The sequence below is a fragment of the Hyperoodon ampullatus genome, assembly GCF_949752795.1.
Source record: "Hyperoodon ampullatus genome assembly, chromosome: 2".
Classification (NCBI taxonomy): Eukaryota; Metazoa; Chordata; class Mammalia; order Artiodactyla; family Ziphiidae; genus Hyperoodon; species Hyperoodon ampullatus.
Window position 1 is genome coordinate 177,539,234 of NC_136915.1, and position 22,758 is coordinate 177,561,991.

At 48.2% G+C, this 22,758-nt stretch overlaps 1 pseudogene across 1 annotated transcript in view; it reads left to right on the forward strand.

Annotated features, from left to right (window-relative positions):
- Nucleotides 1-6,404: 6,404 nt before the first annotated feature.
- LOC307066717 (calpain-8-like) overlaps nucleotides 6,405-22,758 on the forward strand; it is a 49,329-nt pseudogene continuing 32,975 nt past the window's right edge. The window contains exons 1-2 of the transcript in view: nucleotides 6,405-6,440; nucleotides 21,135-21,428. The product of the transcript in view is annotated as a calpain-8-like (transcript). The remainder of the gene's footprint in view (nucleotides 6,441-21,134; nucleotides 21,429-22,758) is intronic.

The following is a 22,758-nucleotide window of genomic DNA, read 5'->3' on the forward strand; positions in this document are numbered from 1 at the left end:
TTTTCGAATTGCATTGGCTGCCATGAATATTTATTCACATTTAAGAACTGAGCCCTTGGGCTTCCCTGGTGGCGTAGTGGTTGAGAGTCCGCCTGCCGATGCAGGGGACGCGGGTTCGTGCTCTGGTCCGGGAGGATCCCACATGCCGCGGAGCGGCTGGGCCCGTGAGCCACGGCCGCTGAGCCTGCGTGTCCGGAGCCTGTGCTCCACAACGGGAGAGGCCACAACAGTGAGAGGCCCGCGTGCCGCAAAAAAGAAAAAAGAACTGAGCCCTTTGCACCAAGAGCTTCAGGAGTGGAATTCCCAGGCACCCCATTTCCATGGAATCAGCCTCCATTTGTGTTTGGTTTTGTATTCACCAATTTTATTCCTCCTCCCTCAATCTATCTTGTCCTTGACCAGGTGTTCACGTGTCCATTTCTTACACTCTGCTTGACCAAACTTTAGTCAGGTTTCTCTCTTGCCTCCAAGTCTGAGCAAACACAGAAAAAGTGGACCAGGTCCCACTTATCAGCTTCTCCTGGGAAATCTCCTGACCCCCAGAATGACCTTTTCCTATCAGACCCTATTCATTTCCCCTTGTTTGTCCAGCTTCCCCTCCAAAGATTCTGCTTATTTCTGTTGCCCCTCCTTTACCCTATTAAAAAACAAATTGTTGTGTGTTTTTTTTTTTTTTTTGATTTTGAGATCCTTGCAGCTTTCTGAGACCTGAGAGTTCCCCCTGTTGCAACAGTCTTTCTTTCTGATTAAAGTCTTCCCCATCTAAGTCTGGATGTGTTTTTACCTGACATCCTACATCTCCAGTTTGCACTGCCCTATGGATGGGTACCACTGCCACCACCAGGCTCTGCTTTCTGTACCCTTGGATGAAATGGGGGACACAGGCATTCATTCCTAACTCACAGGTTTCTGGTGCAAGTGTTTTACGAAACCATCCCAGTTGAGAGCAGAGGAAAGAGACAACCCTTCCTGGAAGCTGTTAATTTCCTTCACTGCCCGCTTTCCGTTGGGCCACTGAGCCCCGGGCTCTCGGGAGAAAGCTTGTCCACCTGTCCAGCAGCAGAGTGGGCAGATTTCTCCTCCAGCCGGTCTGCTGGAGGACAGCCCATCCTGGGAAAGTACCTCCTCCCAGGCGGGTGGCTGAGGTTCCCCTTCCCAGGCCTTTTAGCGACAAAGGCAAACCAGCCCTAACAGAAGCTTCCTGCAGCCCTTCACAGAGGAACCCCCTCGTCACCCGGGAGTACCATCCTCTGGCCCGGGCCACACCCTCTTCTCTGCAGTCCTGGCAGGTGATTCATCAGCCTTCAGGGCCTCTGCACACAGGACTCTGCTCACGAAGGAACTTGGTGGTCCTGAGCGACTCATAGTTACTTGTAGTTACCCATGATGATGGCCACACCCGCCACTGGACAAGGTCCAGTTTTTTAAACCTGAATAAACACTCCTCTGTACTTTTCAAAGCCTCTCACATGATTCTATCTCTCTGGATCCAGCAAAATCTCACTTTCTGATGGCACAATCCCTTCCACAGGAACTCACCAGTGCAGACAGACAGACAGACATCCCATCAGCCTCACTGATGCAGTGAGTCACCCAGCCCTGAGAGCAGGGGTGAGTCAGAGCAGCTGGGATTACCCACAGCTGCCTGAGGGCGGGCCACAGGCCTGTGTGCCACTAGGGGTGTGTGTGTATGTGTGTTTGTGTGTGTTTGTGTGTGTGTGTGTGTGAGAGAGAAGAAGACAGGGAGAGAGAGAGAGAGGGCCAGAGCAAAGGAATCTCTTTTTGTAGAATTTTTCTTTTTGTTTCTTTTTCTTTTTTCTTGGTCAATATTGTGTTTTTATTGGAGTATAGTTGATTTACAATGTTGTGTTAATTTCTGCTGTACAGCAAAGTGATTCAGTTATACCTATATATACTTTTTTTTTTTTTTTTGCGGTACGCGGGCCTCTCACTGTTGTGGCCTCTCCCGTTGCGGAGCACAGGCTCCGGACGCGCAGGCTCAGCAGCCATGGCTCACGGGCCCAGCCGCTCCACGGCATGTGGGATCCTCCTGGACCGGGGCACAAACCCGCGTCCCCTGCATCGGCAGGCGGACTCTCAACCACTGCGCCACCAGGGAAGCCCTATATTCTTTTTTAAAATATTCTTTTCCATTATGGTTTATCATAGGATACTGAATATAGTTCTCTGTGCTATATAGTAGAAACTTCTTTTTGTAGAATTCTTCTTTAGATTATTTTCTCCAAGTGAAAAGAAGAGAAAATAAAGCATCTAGGTCATACCAAATCCATAGCCCGGATGCTTAAGAGATGTTAGGGGCACAGTCTGCAGGTCCCGGGGATACTATTCCAAGCCACCTTCTTTTTTTTTTTTTTTTTTTATTTTGCGGTACGCGGGCCTCTCACTGCTGTGGCCTCTCCCGTTGCGGAGCACAGGCTCCAGGCGCGAAGGCTCAGCGGCCATGGCTCACGGGCCCAGGCGCTCTGCGGCATGTGGGATCCTCCCGGACCGGGGCACGAACCCATGTCCCCTGCATCGACAGGCGGACCCTCAACCACTGCGCCACCAGGGAAGCCCCCAAGCCACCTTCTTAATTGAGCCCCTCCATGTGCATTATACACATTTACACATTTAATCTTCACCATTGGTGAAGGAGAATCTTATTTCCTCATATTATAGATGAAGAAATGGAAGCCCAGAAAAAGGGCAGCTAATATGTGATAGAGCCACAGTCTTGTCCAGTCTCTTTCCCTGGCTTAGGAGAGCAGAGAGGCTGGCGGGGGGCCACCTCTTTCCTAGGGCTGAGGCTGAGGAAAAGCCAGTCCTGACTTCTCCTCCGTCTTTCAGGTCTGTGATCAGGATCCCAAAGAGAGCAAGGCGAATACGAATTCCACAGTGTTATAACACACGGTTTTGTTTTAAAGATTTCTCCCTGGCTGCAGCCGTTACAGGTCTTAGTCTTTCCTTATGACTATAGAGTGAGGGTTGGATAGGCCTGTTGGATTCCATCAATGGGATGGGGTGTCCTGTGTGCTTCCAAGGACGGATGGGATGGGCTGTCCTTGGTGCTGCAAAAGCTGGGAGGTGCTAAGAGTAGGAGGACAGAGGAAAACTCCAGAAAGAAAGCTTCAAAAAGCCCAGACAGTTTCCTGGGCCCCGTGATGATTTTACTTATCGGCTGGAGCTCAGGATAGTATATCTGACCCTTGCCAAGAGGCCAGAGGGGCAGGGCAGCTGCCGCTCACCCACCAAAAACCATCTCTGGGAGGAGTTTCCATAGAAGGGGTCCCCTAGTGATAGCTTTGCTAATAATAAGTTATATCTCGTATTTGTGGGGTCCTTTGCAATTTTCAAAAGACTAACCATCAATTCTCTCATATCTTCAAATGGGGAAAAAATATCTACTCTGCAGAGTTCACAGAGTTGTTTGTAAACATTGAAATCACGATGTGTGCGAAATTGCTGGAACTGGACCACCTCGGGTGCTGTCACTGTTCTCATCAGCAGCCACATACCTTTCTCCTAAAGACCCTTGAGTCCCGGACACGTGGGGAGCAATTCCTCTATTTTCACGCTGCCCGCTGCAGGGAAGGAGCACAGGGTAGCGTGTTCTCTCTGTAGGAAGCGATAAGCTCCAGTGTCTGCACCAGGGGTGTTGGGAGAGGCGCTGGCCTCACCCATAATTTCCATCAGCAGAACCCCCAAGTGCCCCGCATAAATACGTTTCTGAGCCAGAACAGGGGGCTTACTAGGCAAAAATCCTCAGGACAAGCCCCAATGCACCCAGCTTCATCTACCATCCACATTTTCATCCCCAAGTCCTTCCCATGTAGAAATTGTAGAACTGCCCCGTATATGCTCCAGCTCACACGATGAGAAGCTGGAAGTGGCCCCCTCCACCCTCCTGTGTCTGCAGGCTTGGTGGTCGCAGTGCAATTGTCCCTACTGTGCCAGCTGTGGCAGAAACCAATTTTCCAGTAAAGTTTACGGCTGTTCAAAAAAATGGTAAACATCACCGGTGCTTGTTTGTTTACATTGTGATCCAGGTAACCACATTTTGAGAAGTGTGACTCTATCTGGTCTCTTGGATTCATTACTTCTCCCAATTCTGTTCTTTTCTTCAGCCAATCAGTTAACAGGCTTGTTACCAGGAAATGAAATTGAAAATGGTTAATAACCACTGTGGCCCGATTTACCCACCCATTGGAAGGGAAAGTGATGCCAGCACTGGTGTAGGAAACCTCTGCTGAGTTAGGTGCATGGATTGGGGCAGTGATGGGGGTAGATCTGGGGATTGCAGAGAAAGGGCTGGGGGGTAAGGGTGGCTAGAACAGTGGGGGCAGGGAAGGAACCAATCCTGTTGTCGTAAAGGACAGCCACCCACCCCTATCTCCTAATCCCTTTGGATCTCCACATTTCCCGCACTCTGTTACATTTGTTGTTTGGCCGTTTTGACACGTTTCAGCATTTTTTCTCCTCTGTGCAATGTTGTATTCTAACCTGGGCTCAGACACAGCTCTCTTGCTGTTACTTTTTATCTCCTCCCTCCTTCGGGCGCAGGGCTCGGCCTAGTGACGGCTGGTTCCTGCTGTCATCCAACTTATTCCTGGAACCTAGATTCCAGGAACCCTTCCTTTCCCTTCCCCTTTAGGCCTTCCATCAACGCAGCGTCTCAGACTGACCACGACTCAGTGCCAACACCGGGAACTCGAGTGTAGATCTGAGGCAAGCATCTTAACCTTCCTGCGTCTCAATTTTTCCATCTGTAAAATAGGGATGATGGGGACTTCCCAGGTGGCGCAGTGGTTGAGAGTCCGCCTGATGGTGCAGGGGACATGGGTTCGTGCCCCGGTCCGGGAGGATCCCACATGCCGCGGAGCGGCTGGGCCCGTGGGCCATGGCTGCTGAGCCTGCGCGTCCGGAGCCTGTGCTCCGCAACGGGAGAGGCCACAGCAGTGAGAGGCCTGCGTCCCGCAAAAAAAAAAAAAAAAAAAAAAAATGTTCATAAGGATTCAATATGTGGTTTAAGAGACAATCAGTGTGTGTCTTATATAAATGGTACATCTGTGGTTTTTAATCTGTGCTAGAGTTCAAAACTGTGATCTCCTGTTACTGTATGCAAACTTGAACTCCACCTCTGCAGGGGTTCTTCTATGATTAAAGAGGTTGTAATTATAAGTAAATTCAGAGCAACTGAGCACTTATCTAAGAAGATTACCTTTGGCTGGAGGTGAGCTGCACTGAAACTTTACAACAAAATGTCTCTGGACAAGGAGAGTGAGAGAAGAGAAACAAAAGGACACAAATTCATCTGTAATTTGCTGTTGGTAAGCCTAGCAGTAAAGAGACGTTGGTCAATTGCTCTGACCCTGATGAATTTATAAACTGAGATCCTCGTTGTTTATGCTTGCAGATGTTAACTGGAAAAGTTATATATGCATAAACATTTCTTCCTGGATTTGGCAGATACTATAATTATATTAAAATGGTTCTAGCACACAAAAAAGGAAAGCAAACAAAACAAAACAAAACAAAACAAACAAAACTTTACTTAGCAGATCGTAAGTTCCATGAGATGTTAATGGATGTTCTATGGTATTGTGGCTGTGAGTATGTGGATGTTAGCTTTTAGTGGTCAAATAAATTTGGGAAATACTTCAAATTCTGTTCCCCTCTTGAGAACCATAATGTATATTCTTTTTTTTTTTTTTTTTGCGTTACGCGGGCCTCTCACTGCCGCGGCCTCTCTCACTGAGGAGCACAGGCTCCGGACACACAGGCTCAGCGGCCATGGCTCACGGGCCCAGCCGCTCCACGGCATGTGGGATCCTCCCGGACCGGGGCACGAACCCGTGTCCCCTGCATCAGCAGGCGGACTCTCAACCACTGCGCCACCAGGGAAGCCCTCATAATGTATATTCTTACATTAAAGGCTCAGGCAAGTCCTGTAGCAAAGAATTCTGTTTTACCTAGTTCGTCATTTTGGGTCCTCCAGAAAGCAAAATGCCAGCACAAAGTTAGACGTGCAAGAGATTGATTGGGGGTGATACCTGTGAAAGAGAAAGGGGGGAGGGAGCACAGGAGGTAGGGGAGCCTTCGGACCACAGTGCAAGCCTGACACCTGTGGAAAGAGAGAGAGAAGGAAAAACAGTGGGGTTCGTGGGCCAGCAGTGCCACCTGAGAGAGCCCCAGCCAACCCACTGGGGACTCCTGAGCAAAGCAGGCCTCCTAGAAGTCAGCAGTGGGCAGAAATGGCCAGCCCGGTGCCTCTGCTGTATTGTCAGTGGCTGGAGCAGCCTGGGGAGAGCTTGTCTTCGTCTTGAATGCTCTATACATATTTTTTCATTTCATTGATGGGTCTTGTCATTTTTTCCCACATTTACAGATGAGGAAACCGAGGCACCATGAGTTTCAGTGACTTTCCTGGGGTCATCCAGCTAGTGAGTAGTGGAGTCGGAATTTGAATGCGAAGCTGCATTTGGGAAGCCCTGCCCTAGACACGGGGCAGTGTGGTTTGCAGAGCGAATGGGGAGAAAAATGAACATTCTGACCCTTATTCATCAGCACGCCGCAAACTGCAATGGCCACAGTCACTGATGGCTTCCAGATCCTCAGTCAAAGATCTAGTTCCTCCTCAAGGGCTAGAGATAATATTTTGAGCCATACCCTTTGAGCTGTTTTGCAGATACCAAGGCTTCCCTGTTTTCACCTTAGGTATTGTGTGCTGCCTCTGGCACTGCAGTCCTTCCCCTCCTTCTCGAGACCTTTCCTCCCTCTGTTTCCGTGGATGACTCCCTCGCCCGGCTTTTCTCCCAGCTCTCTGCCTGTTCTTCCTCAACCTCCTTCACCAGCTCCTCTTTCTCTGCTTGTGCCTTTTGTGTACATTGTTCTGGCTTTTCCTGCCCCGGAACCTGCCTGGTCCATCATCTCCTCTGCTTCCAACTTCCAATCACAGGGGCCACTTGTAAATGCAGCCAGCGCTGGGGGTAGAATAACCAGGATATTTCCACTGCCTGAGGGCTTCTTCCTCCTCTGAGAGGTTGTTTGTTTGTTTTCTTTTACACACACACACACACTCACACACACACACATACACACACGACTTTTCTACAGACTTAGAGATACTTACTTTTTAGAACATTAATTTGGGCTTCCAGGCACAATGAAGCATAATGGTACCCAAGGCGTTCTCCATACAGTTTATAACTTAAATTTCCACATGATTTAAAGCTTGGAAAGACATTCCTTTTTTTCTTTTTCTTTTTCTTTTTTTCGACCAGGGATCGAACCAGCTCCCCCTTCAGTGGAAGCATGGTGGAGTCTTAACCACTGGACTGCCAGGGAAGTCCCCGGAAAGACATTCCTTAGCCTCAGTCTCTTCTGAGGATGAGATGGTCAGCTACAGAGCCCATGCCAGGCTGTCACTGCCTGGGTATTGGGTGCCTAGTTTCTTCCTTGGCCCAGAGAGAGGCTCTGCCCAGCACCTCTCAAGAGAGACCCTGCCTGGGGCCAAACAAGGGAATTACAAAAGGAGCCTCAGAGCCCTGTCTGGGTCGGAGTCACCTCTTAGTGATGTGGCCACACAGCATCTGACTCAGAGCATGGAGATTCTTCAGCTCCTAATGGCAAAGATGAGAATCACAAAAGCAACAGGCTTAGAGGTGGAGAAGAGGCCAGGACCATGTCTTCTCATCTAATCCCTGCAGATGTGAAGCCGAGGCCAGAGAAGGGCTGTGACAGCTGAAGGGCCAGCAGTCATAGGGGAGGGCTGGAGCCAGCACTGGGGCGTCTGCCTCACGGGGGTGGGGGGTGGGTTTCCCATCTTGCTGCCTGCTCCCCAGACTGTGCCCAGCCTCTGGTTGGAACATGTAGTGGAGCCCAGTCACCCCGCCTCTGACCGGGTTATGCCTGGGAGGCCTCGACTTCCTGACTCATACTCAGAAGGGAGTGTCTTGGAGGAATTTCTTTCCACCCAAGCAGTCTAGGTGTTAGGAGAAACACTGACTGAAACTGCCCGCCGGGGCCAGGCAAAGACAGCAACAATTTGCACGAGTTATTTTACAACACGAGGTCCTGGTTAGGAACACGGAGCTAACAAGCCACCGCCAACCAGAAGAATACGGGAAAGGTCAAAAGGAGAGAGGAGACGCCAGTCCACATGTCTTACCAGGCTCCCAGAATCCTCCTCGCTGGAATCCATCTTGGCTGAACGGTTGTGCGCACCACCAGAAAGGACCCTGAGTCAGAGTGATTGGCCAGAGACAACCCGAAACTAATCCCATCACCATGAAACCCAAGGCTGCGAGCCGCATGGCAGAGCAGTTCTCCTGGGGTCCCTCATCCTGCTGCTCTCCACCCAGGCGCCCCTTCCCAATAAAGTCTCTCACTTTGTCAGCATGAGTGTCTCCTCGGACAATTCATTTCCAAGCGTTAGACAAGAGCCCTCTGTCGGACCCTTCCTGCAACATAGGCACTGATCAAAAATGCAAGTCACGTGAAGACATAAGTGCTCTCTCATGTATATTCTGTGATGTGGCTTTGAATGCAAATCAAAAAACACAATAATGAATAATCAGAGCTATTACCTTAGCACTTTTTGTGTCACTTCTTTAACAGTGCTCATAACCAGGTGCGACAAACACTAACGGGTCTGATTCCCTGCTAGCCTGTAAGTTCCTGAACTGGAGAACTGTGTCTTTCTTATTCACCCTGTGATCCTGGCACAGTGCCTGGCACCTGGTGGGTCCCTGGTGAAGGTCTGTTGACTGAAGGAACATAGATACAAAGCTTACCCTAGGCAAAGCTTGCTGGTATCTCCCATGGCTGTGTCACCTATACAGGGTGGGGGAAATGCTGCTTAGGGCCCTGTGTCCTGCTAAAGGGGTCCCTGAATTGAGAGTTTTTAGGAGCCCAGGCTTAACAGCCATAAGGGCTGTGTCTTGTGTCTGTGTTTATCGTGGGGTGGAGGTGTAACATCCCTCTCTACAAGAGAGCCAGAAGATCTCTGCCCCAGGGTGGGGCGGCTGTGATGTCTACTCCAGGAGACACATGAGAAGGTTCTTGGTCAAGGTCTTGCAAGCGTTTCCTGCTGACTCCCTCCTCCCCTCACTCTCCTTGGCTGGACTGGTCCATCCTTCACATGTGGGTGCTGATGCTGGCCTATGGGGTTGGGGAGCCCTGAGAGTCTTCAGGGAGTCTGCCTGGGACCAGACTGGCCATTACACAGCCCAGACTCTCCACCCCATTTCCACCCACTGTGGTGTGCAAATGCCCTGGGGCATTCAGGGCCGATTACAAAGTACAGCAAACTAGGAGCCCGCCTCTGCAGGGCCTTGTAAGGGCCTTGAGGGAGTCATCAAAGGGTTAAGGAGGTGAGGGTGAGTAAGGCTGGGCGGGGGAGGGGGAGGGATCTGGGTTGCGGGGGCCCCTGAGCCCCATCACAGGAAATGGCAGGAACACTGAAGGCTCCTTCCAGAAGCAGGACTCTGGCCAGGATTGCAGAACCCCACCTCTCAGTCCCCAGCCCTGCTCAGCCCTCAGAGGCAGGCCCTGAGGGAAGAGTACTCGGCTTTTCTGAAGACAGCAATTCCCCAAGGTTTCTCCTCGTTCACAGTGGAGCAGCCTTCTCACTTATTAGCACAGTAGGCTGACACGCTTTTGTGGGAGAGGAAATAAACCCTCTCCACCCTTTTGTGGAGCTGGGATGATTTCTCTGAGTCTCAGAGAGTTGTAAATATTGCCAAGATTTCCCGAACAATGAATACAAGCCCTTAGTAAAGTCTTTACACCACAATAATGCTGTCCACTGTCAACAAGGGTGGGTGGTATCACCCCGAGTCTGATGATGGGGGCGAAATGGCGCCTCTGAAGGCCTCTTTGGTGTTGTGCTGGCGCCACCACGTGGCAAAACCTAGTACTGTTACTTCAAAGCCATAAAACTCCCAACCTAGCTGTGGAAAAGGAAATCTCTACTTCAAAGGCCTTTGATACTTTTCGGCCATAATGAGTAAAACTGACAAAGTGTATCGCTATGGATCTCAGGAAGTCATGAGTCCAGATTCCAAAACCCTCTGGAATTTATACTGAGTTGTTTGTTCGTTTACCTATTCTCTATCATCTGTCTATCTCTCTACCTATCATCTATCTTTCTATGTATCATCTTTTTATCACCTATCACCTATTATCAATCAATCATTTATCTATTGATCCATCTATCCATATCTCTACCATTATATGTGGCCACAAGCACTGAAGCTTCAACCATGAACAAGACACAGTACTGTCCTCACGAGGATAAAGGCAAATAAACAGGAAATTACAGTTCACCATGGCAGACACTATGGTGGGAAGTGCATTATAGGAGATCCTCAGCCAGATGTGGTGAGTCTTGGACATTTTCACAGAGGAAGTAGTAAACAAGCGGCGTGTGAGAGCTGAATGCAATTTATGTAAGGGTGAGTGGGTGGGTGGGAGAAGCAAGCGGAGTGAGGGGAAGGGGAGAGGTTTCCACATTGATGGGGGCATATTGGGTTGGGGGAAGTGAGGGAAGTTTGAGGGGCTGGCGTGTAGGGTGCAAGAGGGGAGAGGCCGTAAGAGATGAGGCCAGAAAGGAGGGCAGGGGCCAGAACACACAGGGCTCCGCGAGTTATCTGGAGGAGTTCAGACTCAGGTTAAAGGGCTCACCCACGACGTTTAACCTCCGTGTGACACGTGGCCTAGAGGGGGAGAGCACAGCTAGGAGGCTGTTGCAACGATCCAAGGAGAGGTGGGGTCCACGGATTGGCGGGGGGTGACTGTAGTGATAGAAGCGGACGGGTTGGAGGGAGAATTAGGAGGCAGAAAAGACAGGACTCAGTGACTGACTGAAGGTGCTCTGTGCAGAATGATGCTCAGGGTTCCGTCTTGAGAACCGGATATTTTCTGAGGTAGAGAAGACTGGAGCAAGAGTATGGCAGAGTGAACAGGAAGACAGTGAGCTCTGTTTGGGACGTGTTGAGTTTGAGATGCCGCTGGGTGCAGGTACCCAAAGGAGAGGTGGAAATGTAGATACGACTCAGACGAGCAGGGCCTGAGCAGGAGATGAGGGTGGGAGATTTTTCAGCATGAGGTGGTCATGGAAGCTGTGAGCATAGATGAACCTGATGTGGGAGATTGTGAAGGGTGGCGAGACCAGAACCCTGAATGTCACATGCGCGAAGGAAATAGGCAGAGAAAGAAGAGCTGGGAAAGAGCTGGAAAGGCAGAAGGAAAAGCCAGGAGAGCCATGCCAGTGGAAGTGGAGGGAAGAGATGTTTTCAAGGAGACAAAGTCAACAGCAGATCAGAGATCAACAAGGAAGATGACTGGGGAGTGGTCGCTGGACTTGGTCACTGCCGCTTCAGTGAAGTGGTGGAATTGGAGGCCAGAAGGTTCAGGTCCTCCCTATTCTCTCAGCAAATCACATTCCCTGTGTCTTTAGCAGCCATTTCCAAACCTCATCACCTTGCAAGCACCAAACTCCTTCATTTCTTTTATATGCATATAAAATGAATATAAAAGAATATATGCATATATCATTATGTATGCATACATATATATGTATATAAAATACATGAATGTATTTTTTCTGAACCACTTGGGAATCAGTTGCAGACACTGTGTCTATTTGCCCCTAAATACTTTAAGGAGTAACAAAGTCAGAATATTTAACATTGATAAAATGCTATTATCTAATTACACAATGAATGTCCTTCAATTTGGGTTTGTCTGATGTTTCTTCATGATCAGATTCAGGTTATGCATTTTGGCAATAATATTACAGAAATGATGTTGTGTCCTTCTTAGGACATTACATCAGGAGGCACATGATATTGATTTGTCCCATTGCTGGTAATGTTAATTTTGATTACTTAGTGAAGGTGGTGCCTGTCAGTGTCTCCATTGTAAAGTTACTATTTTTTCCTCTGTAATTAATCAATCATTTGATAGGAAATATTTTGAAACTGTATAAATATCCTGTTCCTTATCAAACTTTCATCCACTAGTAGCATTCATTGATACGTCTTGCCTGAATCAACCATTATTATGAGTATTACAAAATAGTGTTTTTTCTCATTTTATTATTTCTTCTACCTTTATTGGCTGGCATTCCACTGTTAGGAAGAACTTTCCCTTCTCCTCTGGTTATTTATATAAAGACACACAAATTCTTATTTTACTCAATGGATTCTAATCCTTTACTATCATTATTGATTTCTATGCTTAAATTGTCCCAGATTTGGCCAGTTGGAGTCCCTTCAATCAGGCTCCTGTGTCCTTTTAACATGCCCCCACCATTCTTTGAGCACTCCCTTACTTTCTGGCACATAACTACATTCCAGATCTCTCTTATACGTTTTCTGTCCTAGCTCTGTGATTAACCATTACTCCATGGAGTAATGGAGAAGGGTGTTTAGAAACCAAGATCCTGGTGCTTGCTTATTGCTACTGAAGTAGCAATGTTTCCTGGCCCTCATGGCAGACATATCTTGTCCTCTCTATAAAGGACACTGTCCATTCTGCAGCTAAAGGCCCACTCAAGGGTTTTTTTATTTTTTAGGGAAATGTACTTTTGTTTGATTTGTTATTCACCATTGAATAGAGCCCAGACTGTATAAGGTTACATGTAAACAGGCAGATTTTTGTCTGGTACTGATATAAATCATTTCCTTCAGGTAAAAAATAAAACAACAAAACCCAAAGAAATCAGAAACAAAATCCCCGGGACTTCCCTTGTGGCACAGTGGTTGGGAGTCTGTCTGTCAATGCAGGGGACACGGGTTTGATCCCTGGTCCAGAAAGATCCCACATGGCGTGGAGCAACTAAGCCCGTGCACCACAACTACTGAGCCTGCACTCTAGAGCCTGTGGGCCACAACTACTGAGCCCATGTGTCACAACTATGAGCCTGAGCTCTAGAGCCCGTGCTCCGCAAAAAGAGAAGCCACTGCAATGAGAAGCCCGTGCACCACAACGAAGAGTTGTCCCCACTCGACGCAACCAGAGAAAGCCCTTGCATAGCAGTGAAGACCCAATGCAGCCAAAAATAAATTAATTAATTAAAAAAAAAAGAAACAAAATCCCCAGATCCCAAAGGTTACGACTTCCTTGCCCTGTATGACATTAACCAGTTTTGTATCTAACCCAGAAATCCTATTCTTTATTCAGTGCCTATAATATTAAAAAATTTTTTATTGAAGTATAGTTGATTTACAATATTGTGCCAGTCTCTGCTGTACAGCAAAGTGACTCATACATGTATATGCATTCTTTTTGTTTTGTTTTGTTTTTTAAATTAATTAATTAATTTTTGGCTGTGTTGGGCCTTCGTTTCTGTGCGAGGGCTTTCTCTAGTTGTGGCAAGCGGGGGCCACTCTTCATCGCAGCGCGCGGGCCTCTCACTATCACAGCCTCTCTTGTTGCGGAGCACAGGCTCCAGACGCACAGGCTCAGTAGTTGTGGCTCATGGGCCTAGTTGCTCCACGGCATGTGGGATCTTCCCAAACCAGGGCTCAAACACGTGTCCCCTGCCTTAGCAGGCAGATTCTCAACCACTGTGTCACCAGAGAAGCCCTGCATTCTTTTTTTATATTCTTTTCCATTATGGTTTATCACAGGATATTGAATATAGTTCCCTGTGCTATACATAGGACCTTGTGTTTATCTATTCTAAATGTGGGAGTTTGCATCTACCAACCCCAAACTCCCAGTCCATCTCTCTTCCTCCCCCTCCTCCTTGGCAGCCACAAGTCTGTTCTCTGTGTCTGTGAGTCTGTTTCCGTTTTGTAGATGGGTTCATCTGTGCCATATTTTAGATTCCACATATAAGTGATATCATATGGTATTTGTCTTTCTCTTTCTGACTCACTGCACTTAGAATGATAATCTCTATTTGCATCCATGTTGCTGCAAATGACATTATTTCATTCTTTTTTTATGGTTGACTGGTATTCCGTTGTATATATGTACCACATCTTCTTTATCCATCCATCTGTCCATGGACATTTAGGTTGTTTCCGTGTTTTGGCTATTGTGAACAGTGCTGCTGTGAACATAGGGGTGCATGTGTCTTTTTGGTTTTTTTAAAATAAGTTTTAGGATTTAAAAAAAAGATTTATTATTTATTTATTTAATTTATTTTTGGCTGCCTCAAGTCTTAGTTGCAGCACGCGGGATCTTTGTTGAGGCATACGGGATTTTCATTGTGGTGTGCAGGCTTCTTTCTAGTTGTGGCTTGTGGGTTTTCTCTTCTCTAGTTGTGGCGTGTGGGCTCCAGATGACGTGGGCTCTGTAGTTTGTGGCATGCAGGCTTTAGCTGAGGAGCGTGCAAGCTCAGTAGTTGTGGCATGTGGGATCTTAGTTCCTTGACCAGGGATTGAACCTGCGTCCCCTGCATTGCAAGGAGGATTCTTTACCACTGGACCACCAGGGAAGTCCCTGCCTTTTTGAATATAGTTTTGTCCACGTATATTCCCAGGAGTAGGATTGCTGGATCATATGGTAATTCTATTTTTAGTTTTCTGAGGAACCTCCATACTGTTTTCCATAGTGGCTGTACCAACTTACATTCCCAAGTGCCTCAAATATTTAATCTCTCAAATTCTCTTTGAACCACCTTTGCTACCCTGCTGTTTTTCTTTTAATTAGGTAAATAAATTATTTTTAAACATTGGGTAAATAAATTCATCTTCACTTTATATTTATGAAAGTGAATAAATGAAATAGCATGTTAACTTATTAAATATTATACCTTGCACACAAGTTCCCACTGACCTCCAATTTCCAAACAAACACCACGTGAATTTGTTTTAAATCCATCTCTCCATACTTGTAATTCCCTTCGCCGACAATGAAAAACATGGCTTCTATCATTCCTGATATATTTTTTCATTTACTTAGCCAAGAATACACAGAAAGTAGTTTTAAATTGCTAATCCATTCTACTGTGAAAATCAAAACTACCAACCAGTATTCAATGTTTGTTTACAGTTGTCTTTGCTCAGGATTTATGGTCAAAATGCTGTGGATAAAGTCTCTTGGATTAGTTTTCCTTCTGTCTGACAGATCCTTTCTGAGTCTGAAATCTGTTTATAAAAGGACTGGAACAGTTTATTCCACACCTGTAGCCAGAGTGTTGTTAACTGTACAAGTTCCTTTCACGTGAAAACAGATTCTTACTTTTTGTACAAAGTAGCCATGTAAATAGAAATATCAAATGCACATGGAACAGAATGTAAAAAAAAAAAAAAAAAAAAGTTGTGATCACTTCCCAGCAGTTGTACATTCAATTTACCAGTGACATATTTTTACTAGCCTTTTGCTGATACCCTAACTACACGTTAGTTCTTTCTGCCCCACATGGAAAATGACAGTATGGGCACATTTTAATTAACTCCAGATATTTTTCTCTGTTTAGAACTCTGATTAGGTGATATCCCTTCAGAGAACCCCAGATAATAAAAAGCATCTCCGGGGCTTCCCTGGTGGTGCAGTGGTTGGGAGTCTGCCTGCCGATGCAGGGGACGCGGGTTCGTGCCCTGTTCTGGGAGAATCCCACATGCCGCGGAGCGGCTGGGCCCATGGGCCATGGCCACTGGGCCTGTGCGTCCGGAGCCTGTGCTCCGCAGCGGGAGAGGCCACAACAGTGAGAGGCCCGCGTACCTCAAAAAAAAAAAAAAGAATCCGCCTGCCAATGCGGGGGACACGGGTTTGATCCCTGGTCTGGGAAGATCCCACATGCCGCGGAGCAACTAAGCCTGTGTGCCACAACTACTGAGCCTGCGCTCTAGAGCCCGCGAGCCACAACTACTGAAGCCTGCGTGCCTAGAGCCTATGCTCCACAAGAGAAGCCACTGAAATGAGAAGCCCGCACACCGCAACGAAGAGTAGCCCCTGCTCGCTGCAACCAGAGAAAGCCCATTCACAGCAACGAAGACCCAAGGCAGCCAAAAATAAAAATAAATAAATGAATTAATTTAAAAAAATACTGAAAAACAACAACAAAATAAATAAATAGAATAAGAAGACTTAGGGTCAAGTTTGCCATGTGAGTAACTTTGGGTTAGCCTGACAGTACAATCTACCCATAGACTTGCTGTGACTCTCTAATGGGTCATGGACTTGAAAGTGCTACCTCTATTCAAACGTAAGTTTTTACATTAGTCACACTGGGTCCGCAGGATCTGGGTTGGCCACTGGGGGGCAGTCTCAGCTAGTCTCCTAGCTGGGCTTGAGTGGATCCACCCTTTCCTGCCAGAGATGAGAGACTGGCGTGGTGTGCGATCCCACAGACCTAGAGAGGGATGAGCCCACACATCTGGTCTTCCCAGCCTTCTGTTTTCTCAGGGCTGGTTAGCTAGGGTTCAGTCTTACAGCTCTGGCACTCTTTGGAGTGATGGGATACTTCCTGTCCTGGGCAGACGGGGAACCCATCTTTTACTTAGAGACGACTAATGAACGCGTGGATCACAGCAGACCATCTTCTCTGTAATACTATTTTCTTTTATTTAAAAATTTTAACTGAGATATAATTCACATAGTCAAACTCACCATTTTAAAGTATACAATTCTGTGATTTTTTTCATTATATTCACTATGTTGTACAACCATCACTGCTTATCTAATTCCAGAAAATTTCCATCACCCCGATAAGAAACCTCATACCTATTTGTAGTCAGTGCCAGTTCCCCTCTCTGCTCAGTTTCTGGCAACCAAAAATCTACTCTGTTTCTGTGGATTTGCCTATTCTGGATATTTCATATAACTAGAAGCATACAACTTGTGGCCTTTTGTGACTGGCTTCTTTCACTTAGCATGATATTTTCAAGGGTCATCCATGTTGTAGCATATGTCAGTATTTCATTCCTTTTTATGGCTGAATAATATTCAGTTGCATGGCTATACTACATTTTGTTGGTCTATTCATGCGTTGACGGACATTGGGCTGTTTCCACTTTTTGGCTACTGTGAATAATGTCTTATGAGCATCAGAGTAGAAGTTTTTGGGGTGGACTTAAGTTTTCAAGTCTGTTTCAGTTCCCTGGAGTGGAATGTTACTAGAAGTTACTCTGTCACTCTGTGTTTACTATTTTGAGGAACTGCCAAACTATTTTCCAAAGTGCCTGTATATTTTCCATTCCCACCAGCAATGTACGAGAACTCTGTAATCCTCTTGACACTGGATTCACCCCATGCTTGCCTTAGAATTCTGAAATGGGAAGGCCCAGGAGAGAGACTGAAGTTAAGGCTCTGCATGACAAAGAGCTTTGCAGACTCTGTCTGAAAAGCACACTTGGGCTTTGGGGTGATTTGTCTTCCTTGCTGAGGGCACAATGCAGCCTTGTCCTTCTGGCCGAGAGGAGCCGCTGTGGATAAGCTTTGTGCTCTGTCTGAGCTGCATTCACCAACGCTGTTTGCCAAGAAGAGTTCTTTTTTTTTTTTTTTTTTGCGGTACGCGGGCCTCTCACTGTTGCGGCCTCTCCCGTTGCGGAGCACAGGCTCCGGACACGCAGGCTCAGTGGCCATGGCTCACGGGCCCAGCCGCTCTGCGGCATGTGGGATCCTCCCAGACCGGGGCACGAACCCGCATCCCCTGCATCGGCAGGCGGACTCTCAACCACTACGCCACCAGGGAAGCCCCCAAGAAGAGTTCTTACTAGTCGGTGCCGACAGGTGTGTTTCTGCCTGGCCTCATTGGCCTCTGTTGTGGATCCTGGGCTTCCTGGGTGGAGCTGGCAGTAGCTCTTGTGGGGTGTCTGAGGTGTGAGGCTGGGGAGATGTCTGTCCAGGTTGACGGGGCCAGCGGGAGCCTGGCTGGGTAACGGGGAGACGTTGGCTGTCAGCTCAGGTGGGGCTGGTGAGCAGAGACGGCTCCTGGCTCGGGAAATGAGGGTTCTGTTCCCAGCAGCTCAGACCTGTCTGCCTACATGAGGATGAATTTGTTCATGCAGCATCTGGACGTGACACGGGAGGTGATTTAGGCAGGTGGGGTGGGAAAGAGATTGCTAACCCCAAAGGAGAGCCTTATGGAGAAGGAAAATTACCAGCTGTGCTTACTCTGTGATTAGATGGAGAAGGTCTTGTTCTTTTCAGTCAGTCTAAAGGGAGTATTTCCGGGAGGCTCGGGGAGAAACGGAAGCAGGAAAAACAATCCCATGAGATCCCAGCCTGAAGATGCTGGGTCCACTCTACCCAGTATGTATCTATCCAACCCCTGGGCATCTTATACCTGTGGGTGTTTATTCATTCAGCAAAAATTCATTCAGTCCCTACTATGCTCCAGGAGCTTTCCAGGCTCCAGCGATATAGTGATGAGGGAAACAAACACAATTGTCCTCGTGGAGATCAGAGCCTGGTGGGGTGGAGGGGCATTCACTAAATGATGCTGGGCAGGGCATCGCAGGCTGCTGTGAGAGCCTATGGGAGGGGGATGGCTTTGCATGGGGGGATGGTGGTCCAGGAAGCCTTCCCTGGGGCATTCGGGGTCTGAAGGCAGAGCGGAGGTGGGGAGATGGCATTTCCGGGGGAGGGCTCAGCAGATGCAAAGTCCTCAAGTGGGACAGAGTACGACATTCCAGGACCTGAAAGGGGCCAGGAGGTGGAGATCAGAGAGGGAGGAGGGGCATGGGAGAGGGGCAGGGAGCCAGCAAAGGGCCAGTCTGCTGAGGGTCTTGTAGGCGTGCGGGCCCTCCCTCCCCCTTGTTCTCCTAAGAGTGATGGACAGCCACTGGGGGGCTTTAGGCTTGGAAAGGACATGGTTGGATTTGTGCTTGAAATGACTGCTCTGAGTAGAGAAAGATTGGTCAAGGATGTCAATCACAAGCTCCAGATAATTAGGCAGTAGATTCAAGAGTAAAAATAAATATTTCCTTTCCTTTCCCACACAGAGCTGCTAGATTTCTCCTGGAATCCAGTGTGTCTGAGAGGGTTCTGTGTTGACTGAACGGAGGAATTATGGTTCTGGTTTTAAAGGAGGATGGGGGGCTTCCCTGGTGGCGCAGTGGTTGGGAGTCCGCCTGCCGATGCAGGGGACACGGGTTCGTGCCCCGGTCTGGGAAGATCCCACATGCTACGGAGCGGCTGGGCCCGTGAGCCATGGCTGCTGAGCCTGCATGTCCGGAGCCTGTGCCCCGCAACGGGAGAGGCCACAGCAGTGAGAGGCCTGCGTACCGCAAAAAAAAAAAAAAAAAAAGGAGGATGGGGTACCCAGATGAGACCAGGGTCAACTTTGGGAACTGGTGAAAATGTAACCATGAACTTTGGATGAGATTACCAGTGGAAGGAGACATTGAATCAAGGGGAAAATGGTGCTGAGGAAACACAGGTGGGGCTCCCAGAGGGACCAGGGCCATAGTCAAGTCTTTCTGTTGCTACCTTGAGCCTCTGAAGGTCATTTTGGCCTTGAATTTCTGGTGAAACCTGAGAAACCATGTTTTATCCTGGACATGTGGCGAACAGCCCCTTCTTTCTGCTTGCCAAGACCTGCCCGTCTGGTGAAGTCCTTTACTCACAGACTGTTGCTGACTTAGAAGGTTGGAACCAGGGGCCTCAGAGGTCAGCTTGTTCAGCGCTTCTCAGAGCGTGGACCGTGGACCCCTGCATTTGGCATCATCTCTTGGATAGCAGTCTAAAAACTGCAGACTTCTGGGTCCTACCCCACACGCACTGAATCAGAACCTTTTGGGGGAGAGGGAGCAGTGGTAGGAAGCAGCATTTTAAGTAAGTGCTTCGCGGGATTCTCACACATACTGGATTCCTTTCCTGAGGCTGCTGTAACCAATTACCATGAACTTGGTGGCTTAAAACAACAGAAACATGTTCTCTCACAGTTTTGGAGGGCAGAAGTCTAAAATCAGTTTCATTGGGCTGAAACCAAGATGTCGGCAAGGCCATACCCGCTCCAGAGGCTCTAGGGGAGGATTCGTTCCTTGCCTCTGCCAGCTTCTGGTAGCTGCTGGCATTCCTTGGCCTGTGACAGCATCACTCCAGTCTCGGCCTCTGTGGATACATTGCCTTCTCCTTTTTTGTCTGTTGTCAAATCTCCCTCTGCCTCTGTCTCATAAGGACACTTGTGACTGCATTTAGGGCTACAATAATCTCCCCATTTCAAGATCCTTAATCACCACTGCAAAGATCATTTTTCCAAATAAGGTATGTACTGTTCACAGGTTCCAGAGTTTGGGACTCAGTATCTTTGGAGGACCATTTTTCAGCCACTCTCCCTCCCAGTTTCAAAAATCACTGATGTTCCACATCCGTAGGGTAAACCAGGCCTTGGAAATTGGAACCCTGAGAAAAGCAATTAATGCAAGGTCCCAGAGCCCATTTCCCTTCTGAGATTAGAATCCACAACTCTTATTCCCCAGGCCTTCTCTTTCTGGTCCTGGTTCCTAGGAATAACGAGGACTGGCATCTCCTGAGTGCTTCTTATGTACTATTCTAAGCAAATTCCATGTACTATCTCATCACCCTTCCAAACAACCCTATAAGGTAGGGCCTACTATTACCTTCCATTTTACAGGTGAGAAAATTAAGGGGATGAGAGGTTAACTAACTTGCCCAAGGTGATAGAGCTCATTACTGGTGCTGTTGGGATAGATACCCAGGCAAAGGCCAAACCCTTCCCTTGAGGGAGGGACATCTTTGCTTGGGGTTACTCTGATCCACTCCATGAATCACCCTTCTCTGATATTTTTGTCCTTCTAGCGAATATGGAACTAAACTTTTCTGGAAGGAAAGGAGACCCCTCTAACCCCTTGCCCTCCTGCTGAGAACCAATTCCTTGGAAAATACTGGCCTCAAGTTGCTCAATAGACCTTCTCATCTCAGCTGATGGGACCAATGGGAAGTAAGCAGGTCTTGAAAAGAGATGGGGATGGATGGCTGTGATCCTAATGGATTTCTTAGGCTAATGGCCTGGGAGGGGCCCTGGAAGTTTCCCAGCCTCCAAATTGTCTGCTGAAAGCAGAAGGGGAGGGTGGGGCAGATTCATTTGCACCTTGGGTACATATCTGCTCCTGGCTCTGACTCACTTCCCTCTGGACCAGGGCCTCAGGTGAAATGTTTACCTGCTCCACCTCCCCTTCACACTGCCTTACAGCTCCCTCCCCGTGGGGCAGATCTCTGACAGCACAGAGCAGCTCTGCCCTCCTGTCTACCCCACGGAGCCCTCAACCACGGCAGCGCTGGCGGCTAGAGTATCCAAGCAGCAGGCGGCAGCTGAAGGTCTTGGCTCCAACCAGAAAGCCGTGAAGTACTTGGGCCAGCACTTTGAGACCCTGAGGCAGAAGTGCTTGGCCTCAGGGGTCCTAGTGAAGGATCCAGAGTTCCCAGCGTGCCCACCAGCCTTGAGCTCCAAGGATCTTGGACCATGCTCCCCACAAACTCAAGGCATTGTTTGGAAGTGGCCCGCGGTAAGGAGATGGGTTTGCTGTTGAGTGTCAGGGTGGAGGGCCCTCGCTTCTGGTCAGAAGTAGCTGAGGGAGAAGTTATGGTTCTTGGCCCTGTGTTCCTGTATCCCGTATTTCAGCCTACCCCCACCCCTCCACTTTAAAAAACATATTTTCAGAGGTGATAAAGTATAGAGGGAAGATCATGCACTGGCTTTGGAACCAGACAAGTTAGATTTGAATCCTGCCTCTGCCTGTGTGGTCTTGGACAGATAATCGCTGTGATCCTCAGTTTTTCCATCTGTAAAATGGTGCTACTGGCATCTTATTTTTCAGTGTTGGTACAAGGAGTGGAGATAAAGGTCAGAGCACAGTGCTTGGCACATAACAGGCACAGAAGGCATGGTAGCTATCGCATAGGACCCCTGGGCCAGTGCAAGATGGAAAAAACCAATGCTAGAAGTAATCAGTCCTGGGGTACATTGTGACGTCGTTGCTGAAGTGTGCAGGGTTGTGAATTGTCGTTGTTCTATTGGGGCTAGGGAGTGGAGAGGTGGGGCTGGGGGTCTGTGAATACAGATGGGAGTCAGGGGCTCTGGGATGCTCTCACTGATAACCCCCCCACCCCAAATCTCAAGGGCAAGGGGTGTAGAACCATGCCCCCAAAACCTGGGCCCATGACCTCCTGCTCTGTGACCCTTGTCAGTGATTTAACCTCAAGGATAGGAGCCCCCCGCCCCCCCAGAGTGGTTGTGAGAATTGAGACAATCCTTTGAAGTGCTCCGCTCAGTGCCTGGCCCACAAGTCTCATAAGAGGACACGCTCTGTGACCCTTGGCCAGGGGGCCGTTTGTCTTCTAGACCGTGATGGGAAAATCAAGCCATGGTCCTTATTTTCTTGGCAATGGTTGAAGAGGGAGGATAAGGAGAGAATAATTCCTTGGATGTGGTCAAAATCACCCTTTAACTCCAGCTATCTCCACCCCTTCTGTTTTCATCCTATCAATTTTACACAAACGTTACCACCTCTGAGCAGAACTCCTTTGCCCTACTTCCCTCCAGCCCCCCATGGCCACCTTCCATGCCCCTCTGGAACCTATGTGGGTGCTCTGGGATGGTGGCCAAATCAAGGTTGGGAACCATGGTTTTATGTTCTAATGTCAAGAGTTGGCAGCCACATTTCATTTCAACAGACAGTTTTTTTAGGCCTCTGTTTTGGGCCAGGCACTGGCTATGCCCTGTTTGGAAAGGTGGTCGGGGAAAAATTCCTCAGGCGGATTCCTAACCACTGTGCCACCAGGAAAGTCCAAGTTTGTTTTTAAGGAAGAAAAAAATAATGTCCCAAGAGTGGAGAA